We start from the raw sequence: 21,048 nt of genomic DNA, 5'->3' as shown, positions 1-21,048 counted from the left end.
CACACACACACACACACGCACACACACACACACACACACACACACACGCACGCACGCACGCACGCACACACACACACACACACACATGCGCGCGCACACACACACGCACGCACACACGCAGACACACACACACACACACACGCACGCACACACGCACGCGCACACAAACACCAGGAGGTACCTAATCAAGTGGTCACTGGGTGTAGGTTTCTGGTCTTCTGCTGCTGTAGCCCATCCACTTCGAGGTTTGGCGTGTTCTGTGTCCAGAGATGCTCTTCTGCACACCTCTGTTGTAACCCATGGTTGTTTGAGTTACTGTCGCCTTCCTGTCAGCTTGAACCAGTCTGGCCATTCAAAGTAAATTTATTATCATAGTACATGTATGTCACCACATACAACCCTGAGATTCATTTTCTTGTGAGCATACTCACCATATAGTAGAATAATCACCATAATGGAATCAATGAAAGACCACGCCAACTTAGACTGCGCCAACTTTGGAAAGGACAACAAACCATGCATACTCAAAAAAACCCAAATGAATAAGCAATAAATAGCAAAATCATGAGATGAAAAGTCCTCGAAAGTGAGTCCACAGGTTGTGGGAACATTTCAAGTGAAGTTGAGTGAAGTGATCCCCTTTGGTTCAAGACTGAGGGATAGTAACTGCTCCTGAGCCTGGTGGCGAGAGACCTGAAGGTTTTGTCCCTTTTTCCTGATGGCAGCAGCAAGCAGAGATCCGCGGTCTCATGTCCTGGGTGGTGGGGATCTCTGATGATGGATGCTGCTTTCCTGTGACAATGTTTCATGTAGATGCTCCATGGTTGGAAGGGCTGTACCCGAGATGGACAGGACTGTATCCACTACTTCTTGAAGTATTTTTCATTCAAGGGCATTGGTGTTTCTGTACTAGGCTGCGATGCAGCCAGTCAATATACTCTCCACTACACATCTATAGAAGTTTGTCAGAGTTACAGATGTCATGCTGAATCTCTGCAAACTCCTAAGGAAGTGGAGATGCTGCTGTGCCAAAGGGGGTAACTTTGCTTAACTTTCCTTGCCCCATCGCTGAACCGTTCCCACATCCCATGGACTCACTATTAAGGACTCGTCATCACATTTTCTCAATATTTATTGCTTATTTATTTTTTATTATTTCTGTCTGTCTGTGTTTGCACAGTTTAGTGTCTTTTGCACACTGGTTGAATGCCCAGTTGGTGCAGTCTTTCATTGATGCCATTTCCCACCCACCATCTCCCCCATCTGGTCACACTGGCCTCTCAGGCTCCACCACCAGTGACATCTCATGCCTTGTTCATCTTTTCTGTGACTGTGACTGCTGATTATAAAGTACGCTAAAGTCTGGAAGTCTATGGTAATATTTTGTTTTACGGGCTGTGTGTTTTGTGGGTGTACCATGGTCTGGAGGAACGTTGTTTCATTTGGTTGTATACATGCACATAAGATACTTGATCTTATTGTACCTGCTTAAAGCACTTCCTCTAGCAACTCATTCTATACACAGACCATTCTCTACACCAAGGAGTTGCCCCTCATTCCAGTTAATCTCATCCCTCTCACCTTAAACCTATGCCCTCTAGTTCTTGATTCCCTAACTCTTGGCGGCGGTGGAGGGGGAGGGGCGGGGGAAGAACTTGTTAAGAAAGGGATAAAAAACCTGATATACTTTTAAAATGGGAATCACGAACAAAAGAGATGGAAGCTGAGTAGATCACTGTTGACCAAAGACAAGGTCAAGCTCATTGGCACATGCACAAATGTCAAGGGCACACAGCACCAAATAAACAGCAACAAATTAAACATAAACTATGCATCACTTTTACAAGAAAGAGCACAATTAGGGTAAAAAGAATCCGTTGCGATTGAAAGTGATTGAAGTATTCAGAGTGGTGCCACGGTGATCTGATGAGGGGACGTTCCAGCTGGTTTAAAAACCAAATGGTCAGAGGGAAGTAGCTGTTCTTGAACCTGGTGGTGCAGGACTTTGGCCTTCTGTATCTCCTTCCGGATAGTAGGTTAACGTAGCCGGATGGGAGGGAGGGAGCCCCCTGATAAATGTCACTTCTAGAAGCAGGGCCTCTTATAGATATTATCAACAGTAGGGAGGGTTGTGCCTGCAATGAGTTCACTACTTTACGTTCCGCTGTCAGGTGAATGGAGGGGCAGACTTGAGGGCTTCAGTTCCTGTCACTGGCTGTAAGGAGTTTGTACGTCCTTCCTCTGACTGTGCGGGTTCACCAGTTCCGTCCGGGTTAGGGTTAGTAACCCGCGGACAGTATGCTGGTGCTGGAAGTATAGGGACCATTACGTGCTGCCCCCAGCGCATCCTCTGACTGTTTTAGTCCTTGACACAAATGACACATTTCACTGTATGGTTCGACATACATGTGACAAATAAAGATAATCTCAATCTTCAGGAATTGCTGAAATCCTGCTCTGAGATGAGATAATCTTATAGCTGAACTATTCCAAAATTACTAGTGATATGCGAGTACCTTTGTGTTCTGTTCTACCCATTCGAGTGGGTAAGGAGGACAACGTTAACCACATTGTCTCTCCAGAACCCACAAGGTGGGGAGTCATCACAAACTGCTCTTTCCCAGGCTAGTTAGAGATGGACAATTAACACTATCCTCACCAGTGAGGGCCATGGGGCTGAGAACTCTTTAGCAGAGCACCACTGTGTACAGTAAATTCAGCCTCCTGTGTGTGGGTTATACTTGTGTGGAGTCTACTGACACAAGACGTACCCTGAACATCAGTGACCAGGAATGATTTAAATTTCAAATTCGAAAGGACCTTAGCTGTGCCAACCTGCTTTTATTTTTAGACAGTGCAGTCATGATAATGCATTAAAAAGAGATAATGCTGGAAATAGTTATCAAATCAGGCCGTTACTGCGGAGAGAGATAAACTGAGTTGATGAGTCAGGCCGTGGTATCTGTGTGGCAACTTGGGAACGTTGCGCCTGATACTTAGCAATTGGGAAGGCAGGAGCAACTGTGAGGGGTGGGTTGCCAAGGGGACACAGCTGATCGCACAAGTCTAAAGAAGCAAAGGGTGGGTGTAAGGGAGGAGTAAACATCATCCTCTGCAGTGGTGTCATGGTCAAGGTCAAAGTAAAATGAATTATCCAAGTTTGTACTGTATACACTAGCTTGAGATTTCTTTCCTTACGGGGCTTTGCAGGAAAATGAAGAAATACAACAGAATTTACAAAAAAATTGACAAACAACAAATGTGCAAAATAAGACAAGTTGTGCAAGTAAAAATATAAATAATAACGTGAGCTGTGGAACGTGAGTCTGAAGGTGGTGGGGTCGTTCAGGGTTTTGAGGTTATATGCACACTGCTTCAGGAGCCCGATGGTAGGTTCCTCAACCTGGTGGCAGAGGACCTAAAGAATTCAGCGGTGGAGCGTAAAGGCTGTCAGGCGTCATTCTGCAAAAACTTTCGACCAACACGCTCCATGCATGTTACCCGACACCTGCAGCTACCTGTCAAACCGGACTGGAAATCAGGCTGACACACACAAATCAGCACTTGCAGATTTTCTCTTGTTTGGAAATCGGACTGCCTCCTTCCCTTCGGATTTTGGTCTCAGGCTCACGGCTTAGCTACCAGATTCATTAGGCAAGACAAACAGTGTGCTGGAGGTCAGGCAGGTGACAGGAGAAACTGGGTGAGGGAAAAGTGATGGGTGGAGGAGGAGAGGTTGAATTGAAGTGAAATCCTGCCTTTTTAATTTCTATTTGACTTCCCATTCCCATTCCCATTCCGACTTGTCAGTCCACGGACAACCTTATGAAGCAACAGTCAGGTTGGAGGAGTAACACTTCGTATTCTGTCTGGGTAGCCTTCAACCTGATGGTACAAGCATCAATCTCTCCATGTGCCAGTAATTTCTCCTCCCTTCCCCTTTTCCGTTCACCGTTCTGGTTCCCCTGTCAGCCCTTCTCATCTCCATCTGGTTCCCTGCCTCCTTCCCTTTCTCCCATGGTCCTCTGTCCTCTCCTGTTAGTTTCCTTCTTCAGCCCTTTAACTCCTCCACCTGCTTCCGAATTCATTCCCCCACCCCTACCCACCCACCTTCTCCCTCACCTGCTCTCTCTTATCACCTGTCAGCTCCCCCTCCCACCATTTTCTTTTTCTGGCTTCTTAACCCCTGCTTTCTAATGAAGGATCTCGGCATGAAGTGTTGACTCTTCATTTCCCTCCACAGATGCTGCCTGACCTGCTGGGCTCCTCCAGCTTTTTGTCTGTGTTGCTCTGGGCTTCCAGCATCTGCAGACTCTCATGTTCAGATTCACAGGTTTTGTTTGGGGGAATTCAGTCAGCACCCACTGGGTAATTCTCCTATCGTTCATCACCATTGCTGTTTGCATGGGAGAAGGAGCTGGGAAAGAACAGAGCCTCCTCTTTGATTAATTGAAGGCTGGCTGATAGAGGTGTGGATGTAAGTCACAGAGCACATTCAGCCCATTGAGTCCATGCTGACCCACCTTGCATTAATCATACCCTAACCCTATTTGTTCTCCCCACATTCTTGTCAACTGCTCCCCGTTTCCACCACTCGTCTACACACCAGGAGAAGCTAACAGCAGCCAGTTAGGGAATGTGGAGGAAACCCCACGCGGTCACAGAGAGAACATGTAGAGAGTGCCAAAGGTCTGGGTTAATTCGTGGAGAATGCAGCTGTGGGCAGTAGCCGTTCAGATTTCAGCTTTATTTATCACATGTACATGGAAATATACAGGTAAACACGCCATTTGCAATAGTGAGCAGCACGTCCAAGGATGTGCCGGGTGTAGCCAGTAAGTGTAGCCGTCCATCCCGGTGTCAACACAGCATTGTTCAGCAGAGCAAAATGAGCAACAACAGATCAAAGATTAAATATCTGAAAGATTAGCTTTGTTTCTCACATGTATGTCGAAACATACAGTGTCTAATCAAGCCAGCGAGGTTGTGCTGGCCGTAGCTCGTAAATGTCATGGTGGTCTAGTGCCAACGTTGCATTGCCACAGGTTACTCACCCAAAATGTACGTCTTTGGAAGGTGGGAGGAAGCCGGAGCGTCAGGGGAAAGCCCACAAGGTCATGGGGAGAATGTACAAACTCGTTATAGGCAGCAGCGGGAATTGAACCCTGATCTTACAGCTGGTGCTGTGAAGCTTTAAGCTACCTGCAACGCTAATGTGCTGCCCCAACAACAACAAACGTGACAATCCTTCGAGAGGTAGTTCGCTGGTAATCGCAAGAAGTAATTCACTCTTGAGACAATGCAAGGTTTCTAAAGAGATTGGGGCCTTTCAGAACTTTTCAGCAGGCTGCAGTCATAGCGATCACCTCAGCAGGACCCAATAAAAAGAAGCAGTGTGGTGTAAGCAGAGCGGCTATTGTTGGAGTGGCCAGGGTTTGGATCAACAGGCTTCAGCAAGAACAGGTGCACACTCGAGCTTGAGCTCAAGAAGTTAGAGGTACAGCAAGTGTAGGTAGAGGTTAGCAGGTATGATGTTGTAGTTGAAAGAAGATCATATTTTGGAGCTTAACGTTCAAGGATACACATTGTATCAAAAGGACAGGCAGAGGGGTAGAGTGGCTATCTTGATAAAAATGAAATCAAATCCTTAGAAAGCAGTGACATAGGATTGGAAGAGGCAGAATCCTTATGGGTAGAGTTAAGAAGCTGAAAGGGTAAAGGGATGGAAATTCTACACAGGCCTCCGAACAGTAGCCAGAATGTGGAATGTAATTTACAACAGGAGGTAGAGAACACATGTAACAAGGACAATATTATAATGATCATGGGGGACTTGAATGTGCAGGTAGATTGTGAAAATAAGATTGGTGCTCCATCCCAAGAGAGGGAATTTCTAGAATGCCTATGTGACGGCTTTTTAGAGCGGCTCGTGGCTGAACCCACTCTGGGAAAGGGAATTCTGGATTGGCTGTTGTGCAATGAATCAGATTTCATTAGTGAGCTTAAGGTGAAGGCATGCTTGGGAGGCAGTGATCATAATGTGATAGAATTCACCCTGCAGTTTGAGCGGAAGAGGGTAAAGTCAGATGTATCAGTATCACTGTGGAGTAAAGGGAACTGCAGAGGCACGAGAGAGATTGATTGGGAGGGGGCACCGTCAGGGATATCGGCAGAATAGCAAAGGCTGGAGTTTCAGGGCACAGTTCAGAAGGCACAGGGCTGGTACTTCCCAAAGTGTTCTGAAGGGAGGATGAGGCAAGTGTGGCTGACAGGGGAAGTCAAAGACAGCATAAAAGCAAAAGAAAGGGCATGTAATTCAGCAAAAATTACTGAGACGTTAGAGGATCCCAAAGCTTTTCAACACCACCAGAAGGCAACTAAAAACCCATAAGGAGAGAAGAGATGAAATATAAAGGCAAGCTAGCCAATAATATTAAAGAGGATAAAAGGTCGGTCACCTGGACCAGATGAACTATACCATAGGGTTTTGAAAGATATAGCTGAAAGATTGTGAATGCATTAGTGATGATCTTTCAAGAATCAAATTTGGAATGGTTCTGGAGGACTGGAAAATTGCAAATGTCACTCCACTCTTAAAGAGGAAGGGAGGCAGAAGGGAGGAAATTATAGGCCAGTTAGCCGGGCTTCAGTGGTTGTGAACATGCTGGTGTCCTTTATTAAAGATGAGGTTTCAGGGTACTTTGAAGCACATGATAATTTGGCCAAATTCAGCCTGGTTTTCTTAAGGGGACAAATCTGTTGGAATTCTTTGAAGAAATAACAAGCAGGATAGAGAAAGGAGAATCAGTGGATGTTGTTTACTTGGACTTCCAGAAGGCCTTTGACAGGATACCACACATGAAGCTACGAACCCATGGTATTACAGGAAAGGTCCTAGCATGAGTAGATTGAGTGACTGACAGGAGGCAAAGAGTGGCAATAAAGTGGGCCTATTGTGCTTGGCTGCCAGTGGCTAGTGGTGTTCCACAGTGATCAGTACTGGGACTGTTTCTTTTCACATTATATGTTAATGATTTGGATGATGGAATTGATGGCTCTGTGACCAAGTTTGCCGACGCTACAAAGATAAGTGGAGAGGTGGGTAGTGTTGAGGAAAAAGGACTTGGAAAGATTGGGAGAATGTGCAAGGAAGTTGCAGATGGAATAGTGTGTAGGGAAGTGTATGTTCATTCACTTTGGTAGAAGGAAAAAAGGGTAAACTATTTTCTAAACAAGGAGAAAATTCAAAAAATCACTGGTGCAAAGGGAATTGAGAGCACGTGTGAAGAGTTCTCTAAAGGTTAACTTGCAGGTTGAGTTGGTGGTGAGGAAGGCAAATGCAATGTTAGCATTCATTTCGAGAGGACTAGAGTATCAAAAAAAAGATGTAATGCTGAGACTTTATAAGACATCGGTCAGGATCCTCTTGGAGTATTGTGAGCAGTTTTGGGCCCCTTGTCTAAGAAAAGATGTGCTGGTGTTGGAGAGGGTCCAAAAGAGATTCATGTGGATGTTTCTGGGAATGAAGCGGTTGACTTATGAGGAGTGTTTGATGGCTCTGATCCTGTACTCACTGGAATTTAGAAGAATGAGTAGCAATGTCATTGAAACGTGTCGAACGTTGAAAGGCCTAGGTAGAGTGAAGGTGGAGTGAATTGCTAGAGTGGGGGTGAGTCTAAGACCAGAGGACACAGCCTCAGAATAGAGGGACATCCATTTAGAACAAGATGAAAAGGAATTTCCTTAGCACGGGACTGTGAATACGTGCCCCCTATAGCATCCGCGCCCGGAGAGGGCGGGATCAGGAAGGCTTTATAGCGAGGCCGCGAAGTTCGAATAAAATCTTTTTGTAACTGCAGCTCACCGACTCCGTGTCGTTATTTCAGCGCTGCGTGTAGCACACCGCTACAGGACATCCATTTAGAACAAGATGAGAAGGAATTTCCTTACCACAGGTGGCTGTGAAGGACGTCATTGGGTATATTTAAAGCAGAGGTTCTTGATTAGTAAGGGTGTCAAAGGTTATGGGGAGAGGCAGAAGACGGGTAGAGAGAGATAATAAATCAGTCATGATGCAATGACAGAGCAGACTCGATGGCCCGAATGTTCCCTATGTTTTATGGCCCAACTTGCCCTCATAAAAGAAAGGGTGAGGAAGGTCTTTGAATCCGATGACCTATTTCTACTGCTATGTCTTATGGTCTTTGGGCCTTTACTTCCCGACTCCAAGCTTTGGACTTTAACCTTCGGCTTTGCCGACTAGACTTCTCCGAACCCCGGGGGTATTGACCCGGGACTTGCCAATCATGGGTTTGATCTTCAGTCCCTTGACACATGGCTCACTGGTCATGGGATTGACCTTTGGTTCTTGACCCCAGAACTTGCTGATTATGTATTTGACCTTCACGCCTCAACCCTAGGACTCTCTGCTCATTTGTCCTTGACCTTTGACCCATAGATCGCAGGTTTGACCTTTGGGTCTCGGCCTCCAAACTTGCTGAACATGGGTTTGATCTTTGGAGCTCAAGTTCTTGACTTGTACTCCATGAACTGTGCACTGTGGTGTCCAGGACTGTGACCCAGGCTGATAAAGAAGCAACGAATCAGGGCAATGTGCAACTGGTGGTGTGTGATTCTCAGGCAGTGATGAGGTTGTGGCTTTGGGGTTACTGTAGGAAGAAACTGGAGGTTACTGTAGGAAGAAGCTTTGGGGATTACTGAAGGAAATTTGGGGGTTACTGGAGGAAGAAGTTTTGGGGGTTACTGTAGGAAGAAGTTTTGGGGGTTACTGTAGGAAATTTGGGGGTTACTGTAGGAAGAAGCTTTGGGGTTACTGTAGGAAATTTGAGAGTTACTGTAGGAAGAAGCTTTAGCCTGCAGTGCCCTTGCTGAGAGTTTGCACCTGGGTCATCTTATATTAATGAAGATTGTTATCATGTCTCCCCTAGTTGGACAGACTGGGGTATCCTGTGCAGTGTTTGTGTAATTGGAGTTATGCTCACCAGGCCAAGGGAATGTATTTGTCAGAAGTGTGACTTACGTGCTGGAACTGGCATACTCACCCTTTGCCCTTTTCCTGCTAACTATTTGTGTAATTGGGTCCAGTTGAGATTCTGCTGTACAAGGTCTGAATGATTGCAGGCGGGGAGCGGGTGTGGAGTATCAAACCACAGAGAGCATACCTGCTAGCAATTCGGATCTGGGGCTGATAACGGAAGCTGCTTACTCATACAAATTTTCCTCTATCGGCTCTGTTTACGTATTGCTTCAAGCAAGGAATTTCCTTAACCAGAGGGTGGTGACTCTGTGGAATTCTTTGCCACACATGACTGTGGAGGACACGTCAGTGGGGTTTTTGAAGGCTGGGGTTGATAGATTCTTGATTCGATAGGCTGTCAGAGGTTATAGACAGAAGGTAGGAGAATGGAGTTGAGAGGATAGTAAATCAGTCATGATGCAACGGAGGTGCAGACTCAATGGGCCGAATGGTCTTACGGTCTTACTAGAGTATTTGTGAGCCACACCGCGTGTAATCAATGCACAACACGCTTGTTTGGAGGGTGAGGAAATTCGACGTGTCTCCGACGACCCTGGCCGGTTTTTTCACGAGGCTCCACAGAAGGCATCCTATCCCGTTGCGTGATGGCTTGATCTTCAGCCCAAAACCTCTCGAAATCTCAGAGAGACGCCGACACAGGAACCAGACACCAGCCCCTTCTCCATGAGTCTGCCTCCCTGTCTCACTGAAAGCACAATCAAAGACCCCATCCACCTTGGTCATTCTTACCTCCGACCCCTCCCATCAGACAGGAGAGACAAAAGTCCCTAAGCAGGTAGCATCTGGTTGAAGAACACATTCTGACCCACTGTGACGGGGCTATTAAACACCCCCTGAACTCTTGGTATCACAATCTTCCTCATCATGGTCTTTGTACCTTTACTGTCACCTGCACTGCACTCTCTTTGTAACTTTATTCTCCATTCTGTTGTTGTTTTTTCCCTCTACTAATCGATGTTTGATGTGAAATGTAAGTGTACAGTCTCTGGAAGATAAAATTGAAGACCTCAGAACAAGATTTCAGTACCAGAAGGACGTTAGGGACTGCTGTGTACTTTGCTTTACAGAAACTTGGCTCACATCCGCTCCTTTGGCCACGGCACTGCAGCCCAATGGCTGCACCATTCTCTGCAAAGACAGGACAGCTGAGTCCTTTACGGGCAGAGGAGGTGGAGTACGCTCATCGTGGTGCTGCTTCAGTCCTGCTCACATGACCTGGGGCCAAACATCGTCCATTTTATCTGAAGAGGGAGTTACCCACCATCCTCCTGGTGGCGGTGTACATCCCACCCATGGCCAACGTCAGGCAGGCTCTGGAGGAGCTGAGTGTGATGCAGCACACCCCGGTGCTCTCCGTTTTGTTACAGGGAATTTCAAACAGGCTAGCTTGGTGTCTCTGACCATCTGCCACAGACATATCGCTGTGAAACCAGAGGAGCCAACCCACTTGATCATTGTTAAACCATCATCTAGAATGCCTACTGGGCCATCCCACGCCCACACTGTGGAAAGTCCAATCACTTGGCTGTACTTTTTCTCCCAGTGTACAGGCAGAGATTAAAAACTGCAGCAGCAGAGGTGAGGACCAAGAAGATATGGTCAAGGGAGGCAGAGGAGTGCTTACAGGACTGCTTTGAGTTCATAGACTGGACAATGTTTAGGGACTCATCTTCAAATCTAAATGAATGTCACTGATTTCATCAAGACCTGTGTGGTTGCGTGTGGGCCTTCGAGAACATACCAGACACATCCAAACCGAAAGTTGGGTATGAACCAGAGATTCATAGTCTGCTGAGGGCTAGATTTGTGACGTTCAAGACTAGTGATCCAGAAGTATACAAGAAGTACGGGTATGACTTACAGAAAGCTGTTCTAAGGCTGAGAAAAACAATTCGATTCAAACTAGAGATGGAATGAGATGCCCATCAGCTCTGGGTGCATTCGCAGGCCACTATTTCCTAAAAGGCTAAACATAACTTTGGGAATGGCAGAGATGCTTTGGGTGAGCTCAACACCTCTTGTGCCCGCTTTGAAAGGGAGAATAAAACTACACCTGTGCAAATCCCGGCAGCATCCGGTGACCCTGTGATCTCTGGCCGTGGAAATCGATGACAGAACATCTTTCAAGAGAATGAACTCTTGCAAGGCATCCGGTCTCGAAGGTGGGTCAGGGTGAGCTGCCTCCATGACTATCCCCCAGTTTGGTCATGGCCAGGATCAACTGCTGCCCAAGCAGGGACCTGGACCCGCTGTAATTTGCCTATTGCCACCATAGGTCTACATTGCGATCTCACTGGCTCTCCACTCAGCCTTGGATCTCCTGGACAAGAGATCCAACACCAGGCTGCTGTTTATTGATTACGGTTCAACAATTAACACAATCAAACCCTCAGTTCTAATCAAAAAGCTCCAAAACCTGGGCCTCGGTACCTCCCTCTGCAACTGGATCCTTGGCTTTCTCACTGGGAGACCTCAGTCTGTGTGTGTGGATCAGAAATAACAACCCCTCCCCTCTCTGACAGTGAACACTGACTCACCTCAAGGATGCATTCTCTACTCTGTCTACACCCATGACTGTGTGGCCAGGCATAGCTCAAACAAATGCCAGCTGTATACTTGCTGTTGACACAACCTTTGGCAGAATTTCAGATGGTGACGAGGAGGCGTACAGGAGTGAGATCGATCAGCTGGTTGAGTGGTGAAAATTTCTAGCTTGTGTCAACATCTCTGAAGATCTCTCCTGGGTCCAACAGATTGTTGCAATTACAAAGGAGGCATGAAAGTGGCTATATTTCATTCGGAGTTCGAGGAGACTTGATGAGTTTCCAAAGACTCCTGCACATTCCCACAGATGGACCTTGGACAGCATTCTAACTGGTTGCATTGCCGTCAGGTGTGGAGGGGCCACTCCGCAGGATTGAGAAAAGCTGCGGAAAGTTGTGAGCTCAGCCAGCACTAACCTCCCCAGCACCCAGGGCACCTTCAAAAGGCAATGCCTCATCTATCGTTCAGGACCCCCGTCATCCTGGCCTTAAGGAGGAGAAGACACACACTCGCTGATTCAGGAGCAGCTTCTTCCCCACTGCCAACAGATTTCTGAATGGACCATGTACCCAGAACACTTTTTTCCCCTTTCTTGTTATATTACTTACTTAATTTATATACACATTTCTTATGGTAATTTAGAGCTTTTCATTATTATGTGTTGCAATATCTTGTAGCTGCAAAACAGCACTTTTCGCGACATGAGCCAGTGATAGTAGATCTGATTCTGATCGGTGTGGATGTTATGCTAATGAAAGGATTTCACCTGCAGTGTGCCAATCTGCTGAGCCGTGATCACAACTCTCTGTGGCTCCTCGCTGAGCATCAATGAACTCACACTGGGTCCTGTTCACCCGTCAGCCCCAGTGATTCCGTTTGAAAGATGTTCTCAGATCCCGTGTCAGGTCTGAAGCTTCCCTCTCCGTTTCTTCGGTCTGCACGCAACCGAGGTGCCGGGAGGAGGGCAGCCGCGTCGGAAGGGATCCCGCCCACCCTGCCCGCGTACTGTTTGCCCCACTCCTCTCGGGAGAGACTACGCAGCAGCTATGCCGGGACCAGTACACCCACTAGCTGTGACTTCCCCCAGGCTGATCAACACCCCCACCGATTAGCTCACCCCACAACCCCCTCCCCACCCACCTCTCCAGCACATCAGCCAACGTTAATTTACCGTGTGTACAGTGTGTACAATCGGCCTATGCATACAACACATGCATTCTCTTTTACATGATTGCTTTGATACTATATTACAGAGTTTAGTTTATTTTATTGTGTTCTTTATGCTTATAGTGATCTGTCTTACTGCTGTATCAGATCTGGAGTAACAATCGTTTTCCTCCCCTGTACACCCCTGTATGACAACAAACTTTGCAGAACCTTGAATCTTGAAAGCAGCTGATTTTATTTAATGAACGCGAGGTGTTTGTGCTTGTCTTCAGTTGAACATTACTGGATCTATATAGTCACTATATACTCACCAAGCACACACCTGTCAGGACACAGGTTGGCAGAGACAGGCAGGGTGGAGTAGAAAGACAACCATTTAATGGGCGGATCTGGAGCCGAGTGGTGCTGAAACAATCCTGATCGAGGGCCAACTCGGGCGGACAGTTAATGTGTGTTTTGGTGTTATTGTGTTTCTGTTCCGGGAATAGTTCACAATGTAGGCACAAGTAAACAGGGAAGCTCGATGATTGTGGCAGGACAGTCTGTGTGGGTCATTGTGTGTAAATGACAGGTGTCTTTCAGAAGGATGAAGCAGGAGAACACTCTGCTGATGAATGACAGCAGAGACATGGAACCTGAGGCCATGTTGCCCCACTGGTGGTGGTTCCTGGGGTGACTTCCCTTCCACATCAACCTCCTAAGTTTTGTAATGTGTGTGTGTGAGTGAGTGAGTGAGTGTGTGTGTGTGAGTGTGTGTGTGTGTGTGTGAGAGTGTGTGTGTGAGAGTGTGTGTGTGAGAGAGTGTGTGTGTGTATGTGTGAGAGTGTGTGTGTGTGTGTGTGAGAGTGTGTGTGTGTGTGTATGTGTGAGAGTGTGTGTGAGTGTGTGTGTATGTGTGTGAGTGTGTGTGTGAGAGAGTGTGTGTGTGAGTGTGTGTGTATGACTGTGTGAGAGTGTGTATGTGTGTGAGAGTGTGTGTGAGTGTGTGTGAGTGTGTGTATGTGTGAGAGAGTGTGTGTGTGAGAGTGTGTATGTGTGTGTGTGTGATTCTGTGTGTGAGAATGTGTATGTATGTATGTGTGTGTGCCTGTGTGTGAGAGTGTGAGTGAGTGTGTGTGTGAGTGAGTGTGTGTGTGTGTGAGAGTGTGTATGTGAGAGAGTGTGTGTGTGTGACTCTGTGTGAGAGTGTGTATGTGTGTGTGTGTGTGTGAGTGTGTGTGTGTGTGTGTGTGAGAGTGTATATGTGTGTGTGAGTGTGTGTGTGTGAGAGAGTGTGTGTGTGACTGTGTGTGAGAGTGTATATGTGTGTGTGTGAGTGTGTGTGTGTGTGAGAGAGAGAGTGTGTGTGTGACTGTGTGTGAGAGTGTATATGTGTGTGTGTGAGTGTGTGTGTGTAACTGTGTGTGAGAGTGCGTATGTGTGTGTGCACACGCGTGTGAATGGTCCATGAACACTACTTTGCTATTCCTCTTTTTCACTATTTATTTAATACATAATCTTAATTTATTATAATTTATATTAACTATGCATTTGATATTTTAAATATCTATTAAATAATTTAATGTAGTATAAATATACTATATATTTGATGCAGTATAAAATAATGGGTAGTGAGTTTTGTCTTGCACTGAACTTCAGGCACAAAAGGATAACTTTCCCAACACAAGTCGGTGCTGATAAACCCGACTCAGATTCTTTGTGTCACTACACAGAATGTGCTGTTAGACAACCAAGTCATTTGAAATCTCACAATGCCAAATCCCTGGTCAGTGAAACCCATTTTTATTTATTTGTGCTTTGTGATGTTTATCCTCTTTTTATTAAGATCCTTTAGAATTTGGATAGTGGTAGCCGAGAAGGTCAGAGGTGAAAAAGAGACGGCCACGTGAGGCTGAGTATAAAGTCTGGGGGGTGAGGGGATCAGCGCTTCGTCAGTGGTAAACCACGGACTTTTTACAGCTTCCACAGAACACCAGATTTCTGGGAACTTCACTTCTGCTTGTCCAGCATGAAGTCAAAAACCAGAACAAGAACCAGAACTTTGATTATTGTTTTATTGTTGTTGCGTGTACTGAGACCCAGTGAAAAGCTTTTGTTCGGTACGTCATCCCGAGAGATCATGGTGTACATAATCATATTGAAGGAGTAAAGTAAAATGCCAAATGTGATGTTGTATTTACAGGGGAAGTGTGGTGCAGGTATGCATGGTAGTCCTGGACTAGAAATCAAGTTTGAGCCTTTGAGAGGTCTGTTCAAGGATCTGCTGTCCTTGAGGTAGGGGGTGTGTGTCCTCAAGCTTTTGTATCTTCAGCCTGTGGGGAATGAGAATGACCAGAGTGGGAGGGGTCCTTGATTACGTTGGCTTTGTTCCTGAGGCAGTGGGAACAAAGAGTCCATGGAGTGGAGGCTGGGTTTTGTGATGGACCGGGCTGCGTTCACGTGTAGGCAGTTTGCTGTAATCTTGTGAACACGTCCCACTTCTCAGGTAGAAAATAAAATAGCAAATTCAGTTAGTAACTGACTTACAAAGTAGAAAACTAGGTTTCCAGTGCCTGGGCAGAGAGTGAAATGAGAAAAGCCGGTCCTACTTACGAAACTGACGTGGTCTCTCATGTTTAGCACTCCCACCCCACGACTCACTACATCAGAGGGGCCAGCCTCCCCCCTTTGAGCTCTCTCACTACCTCGGTAAAGCAGCCAGGGTTATCAAAGACCTTCCCTAAACCGGACGTTGTTTCTTCTCCCCTCTTCCATCGGACGGAAGATACAAGAACCTGAAAGTACAACCCACCAGGCTTCCATCCTGCTTTTACTGGACTGTCAAGTGGAGCTTTTGTACGATAAGATGGGATGTTTGACCTCACAACCTACCTCATTGTGATGTTGCACTTCGTCGTTTACCCGCACTGCAGTTTTTCAATAACGTTTTACCGTATTTGAGTGCACTGCTGTGTAGGAACGGTACACAAGGCAAGCTTTTCACTGTACACTGGGACATTTGACATTAATGAACCAATTCCAATACAAACGCCTGCATTGCAGGGGTTGTTGAAGTAAGATATGGTCTGAACTTTAGATGTGGTTGCCAAATTTACCAGAGTGTTGAATAAATCTTTAAATAAGGAATCTTCATGGCATCGAGTGGAAGAAACACGGCGGATGCTGGCCTGTTTGGAAGATAGCAAAGACCGGTTCCTGGGAGGCAGTGACAGCCGATGTATTATGCTTGCCCTGAGCTAGCTGTCAGAGTCTACAGAATAATGAAGGCAATAAAAACTTCTCATTACTTCATTGCTGTTGTGGCTCTTTGCTTTTGATCCTTGTCAGCAATGTTCCCTCTAATCTTTTTATATATTTCTCATATATAAATCTTATGTTGTGCAAATTTTTTTCCTGTGACCAAAGTAAGTGCGCACTGATTCACACATGGCACAGTTTATGTAGGTTTACAAAATATCTGACATAAAACTGCACAGAATAACAACAAAATAACGTACATATTTAAGTCACTCAGTTATTTTTTCTCTCTTCTGTCTTTGGCATTCACCCATTCATTGTAAACTCCATCTAGACTAATAGAACTTACAACCAATTGATAGCTTTTGATTCTCATTAACATATCCAAATGACGTTCACCTAAACGGTTTCTCAGCCACACCAGATGCAAGAAAGGTTCCCTCAATGTCCGTCAACTGTGCAAGGTCGCAGAACTATTCATTTTGAAGTACAAATTTGAGCAAAGTTTGAAATCAGTTTGGATTTAATTTTTTCTTGCATGGAAAATTTGAAATCATTAAACTGTCTAACTATTACATTATTTTCAGCTAGAAAATCATGGTATTTTGGACATAAGGCATTAACTTGTTCATCACCAAATGTGAAGTCACAATCTACAATTGTCATTCTTGTACCGCATCTTCAGGAAACCTTTCTTCTAAGTGAACACAAAGACTATTTATAAAAGTCAACGGCGAACTTGTCTCTCCTGTGACGTTTTCAGTGTAGCAGTTTCTATTATTTTGTTAAGCCATTCAACTTTAAACAAATTTGCAGTTCTCTTGCGCTTCACGCCCTTCACTTCATTTGAATTCGACATAGTGAATCAATATTTTTTTCAATAAAAACTTAGTAAGCTATCTGCAGAATTTGAAACAGATCTTTGTAAACTTTACGATATGAACACTGTCCGCCAAAGATGGCTGCCGCTGTGATGCATCTGTACGAACCGGAACAGGAAAGGTGGGGTGACGTAAATTAGTGACGTGCATTCTGGTATTTGAAAAAAATGACTAACTAGTTAACAGAAACGTTTAGCTAAAAGATTATTTTCAATAAGTATAATTAGTAACTACTACATTATTTTAGGTAACTAACCTTTAGTGCGCACATTAATTTCCTTTGTGTGCTGGTTGAAAGTCGTGTGTGCGCATGCAAATACGCACAGCATAGAGGGATCCTCGCTTGTCAGCGCACTCTTTGTCTTTTTGAGGTGGCAGGTAAAAGGAGGGCTGATCTGTTGCCAGTTGGGACATGTGGAAAACCCAGTCTCCTTCAAAATAGACCAGAACAGTACAGGCTCTTTGGCCCGCAATATTGTGCTGGCCTTTCCACTACTTCAAGTTCAAACTACCACATAACCCGCTGTTCTTCTTTCATCCATGCATGTGCCCATCGAAGAGTATCGTATGGACCTGCCTCTGTCACCACCCCTGGTAGGACACTGTACACACCTCTCGTTCTGTACTTCTGACATCCATCCTAGAATTTCCAACAGTCACCTTCAAATTATGCCCTTTTTTGAACATAACACAGTGGGGCCACTGACTCACAGCACCAAAAAAACAAATTCAGTCTTGACCTCAGCTGCTACGCGTGTGTGGAGTTTGTGTTTCCTCTCTCTCGGGCTGCGTTAGGCTCTGGGGTCTCTGCTTTCCCCCCGAAGTGTGTGGGTCAGTACAGTCGTACAACATAGAACGTCCATTCCGATGGAAGAGTCTCCTCCAGGTGTTAGGTACGTATCCCTCTAAACCTTTCCTGCCCATCTACTTGTCCAGGCACTTTCAAACACTTCTTCCAGCAGCTCAACCCTACACGGACCGCCGCAGGGTGAGAAAACAATGCCTATTCCACTCCTCTCCTCTCTCGCCTTGCTGTCTGGTTCATGATTTTCCAATGCTGGGGAAGAGTTGGTAGGTTTATTTATATATATTCCAGTATTTTTCTCACCCTTACAGGGTATGTGTATTTTTCCCTCGGTTCCTCGGTTCTCGGTTCCTCTACCAGAGGCCTGGGAGCTTGAGGGTTCCTCGGTTTCTCGGTTCCTCTACCAGAGGCCTGGGAGCTTGAGGGTTCGGTACAGTTTCCTTGCTGTTCCTTGCAGCGTGTCTTCTGGGCCGAGATCTCAGGTGTTGTTCCTCACTCTCCCAGTCCAGGTGTCACAGCTCCAAGAGCTGCTATATCAGCACCAGGATTTCACTGGCATTAACCTTCCACATCCTTTCTATCTGCTCCTTCAAGCCCTGCTATTCACAGCTTCTCATTTTCTTTTATCATATGTATATATTTCTTTATTAAGATACAGTGTGGAATAGGCCCTTCCAGCCTTTCGAACAGCAGGCCCAGCAATCCTCTGATTTAACCCCTAACCCAATCATGGGGCAATTTACCTATTGACTGTGCATCTTTAGACTGTGGGTGGAAACTGGAGCACCCTGAGGAAACCCACATGGCATGGGGAGAACGTACAAACTCCTTACAGGCGGCGTTGGGAATTGAACCCGGGACGTTGTGCTGACCACTATGCTACTGTTCCATCCAACTGGCCTATAGTTAATTAGTCCCTCGTGTGTGAGTGCGTAGGAGAAGGGGGGAGCTGAAACATAAATAACTGGAAATAATGTAGGATTAGTGTAAATGGGTGATTAATGGTTGGTGTGTACTTAATGGACCGAAGGGCCTGTTTTATATGACCGTGCGTGAGGCAGGCCTGATCGTTCATCTAAGCTACTAGCTGCAAGTCCTTATCGAGTAACAGTGGAATGGCAGAACAGACTTGATGGGCTGAATGGCCCAATTCTGCTCCTATATCTTATGTTCTTTCTCAATTAGCTTCTTTTGCAGTAAATCTTGCAGGAAGTTGTCTTAATCCTCTTTGCCGGGAGCTTTATGTGTGTCTTTAGCTGCCAACCTTTGGAACTCTTTTCCTAAACTTCTTTGCCCCTCTTCTTCAAAATGTGCCTAAGTGCCTACCCATTTGATCATGCTTGATCATATAAATTTCTCCCTTTTATGCTTCTGTCAAAGTAAATTTATTATCAAAATGCACGTGTGTTAATGTATGCTATCTTGAAGGTCAATTTTGTTCAGGGATTTTCAGGAAAAAAGAAATACAATAGAATTTACAAAAAAAAACTAACTCCAGATAGACAAAGACTGACAAACAAGCAGTATTCAAAAGAAGGCAGAAGATGCAACTATAAATGAAATAATACTGAGGAGCTGAGCTGTAGGGTCCCTGAAAGGGAATTTGTAGGTTGTAGAATAAGTTCGGGGTTGAGGTGAGTGAGGTTCTCCTTGTCAGTCCAGGAGCCGTAAGGGTAATAATTGTTCCTGAACCTGGTGGTGTGGGACCCAAGGTTTCTGTACCTCTGCCCAAGTAGCAAGTAGAGAGCCTGGCCTGAAAGGTGAGGGTTTTTGATGATGGATGCTGTTTTCTTGTGTCAGAGCTCCATGTAAATATACTCATTGCTGGGGTTTTTGTAGATGGGTACAAGTGTATTTGTCTCGTGTCAGTCCAGTGTATGATTAGGGGCTGAACTGAACCGGCAGGGCCCAGGCCCGAGGGTGAAAAACAAACTGATGTTTGGTCAATTTAAGCTGTAAGCCAGACTGAAAGATCAAGGCATCAAGACCGAGGGTGATGAACTGGTGTTCAGCTTACTGCTTTGTGAGGTACACTCGTCTCAGGGCTGACCTGACTCTGCAGGGCTGGCCCATGACCCGTTAGCACTCACCTCAGCGCTAACCTACAACCATCAGTACCCACCTCAGTGCTGGCCCACCCCTGTCAGCACCCACCTCAGTGCTGGCCCACCCCCATCAGCACCCACCTCAGCGCTAACCTACAACCATCAGCACTCACCTCAGCGCTGGCTCACCCCTGTCAGCACCCACCTCAGCGCTGGCTCACCCCTGTCAGCACCCACCTCAGCGCTGGCCCAACCCTGTCAGCACCCACCTCAGCGCTGGCCCACACCCATGGCCGTGGACTCACTGTTGACGACTCTGTGGTTCATGTTCTGAGTGCTATTTACTTGCACAATTAGTTTTTTTCCGCACATTGGGTGTTTGCCGGTTTTGTTATGTGGGGTTTATTGTTTCTTTGTTTTGTGGCTGCCTGTAAGGAGACAAATCTCCAGGTTGTCCACAGTGTACATAATTTGAAAATAAATGTACTTTGAACTGGGGATCCTTTTCTCCGGTGCTATATAAATGTAGAGATTGTAATCGTAACAGTGTTTATCCCGGACAGCCGTCTGTCAGTCATGAACAAACATCTCTGACTCAGTCCTGCTCGAGAGACTCAGTGCACGTGGAAGCTGTGGGAGTGCCGTGTTGTCGTGGATGTAAACAGAAGCCTCGTCCATTCTCTCTGTCTGCCTCGGCTGGATATAAATTACTCCTCGGAGCTGCCTCAGGGAAGGAGAATTACTCTGGGTGGGTGCTTTCTCTTCGACGTAACTCGTGTCTCTGGTCGTTATCACGTTGCAGTTTGTGGGAGTTTGCTGTCGGGCCGTTCCCTACGGTGTAACTGTGACGATGGCTCAGTGTGAATGGATGGTGTCGGTGCTACAGAAATGCAGGTCCTGCTGCTCTCGTCCTTTGTACCGGCAGGAATCGGAATCACACCGACGGTCACTGACACGTGTCCTGAAATCTGTTGTTTTGCAGCAGCAGTACAGTGCAGCACGTAAAAAATTAGTAAAAGTTACAATTAAAAAAATGTAAAAAATAAATAATTAATCAGTGAAAAAGAGAGTAGAATAGTGAGGTGGTGTTCATGGTCGGTTCAGAAATCTGACGGTGGAGAGAAAAACATGGGAACCAGAATCAAGGAGATATCACTGACGTATGTTGTGAAATTTGATATTTGTGGCAGCAGTATGTTGTAATCCAAAAAGCTAAACTATAAATTATTATGAGATAGCTGTTGATAAAATGTTGAGTGAGTGTCTTCAGGCTCCTGTACCTCCCCTCTGATGGTAGCAATAAGGAGAGGG

The 21,048-nt window shown here is 45.8% G+C and overlaps 1 protein-coding gene across 5 annotated transcripts in view; it reads left to right on the top strand.

The window, feature by feature from the left end:
- Positions 1–21,048, top strand: part of LOC132379315 (semaphorin-4G-like) — a 232,914-nt gene that overhangs the window by 6,519 nt on the left and 205,347 nt on the right. The window lies entirely within an intron of this gene.

The sequence above is a fragment of the Hypanus sabinus genome, chromosome 22 (assembly GCF_030144855.1).
Source record: "Hypanus sabinus isolate sHypSab1 chromosome 22, sHypSab1.hap1, whole genome shotgun sequence".
In the NCBI taxonomy this organism is placed as follows: Eukaryota; Metazoa; Chordata; class Chondrichthyes; order Myliobatiformes; family Dasyatidae; genus Hypanus; species Hypanus sabinus.
Note: the sequence above shows the minus strand (reverse complement) of the source record. Positions and strands in the feature narration are given on the sequence as shown.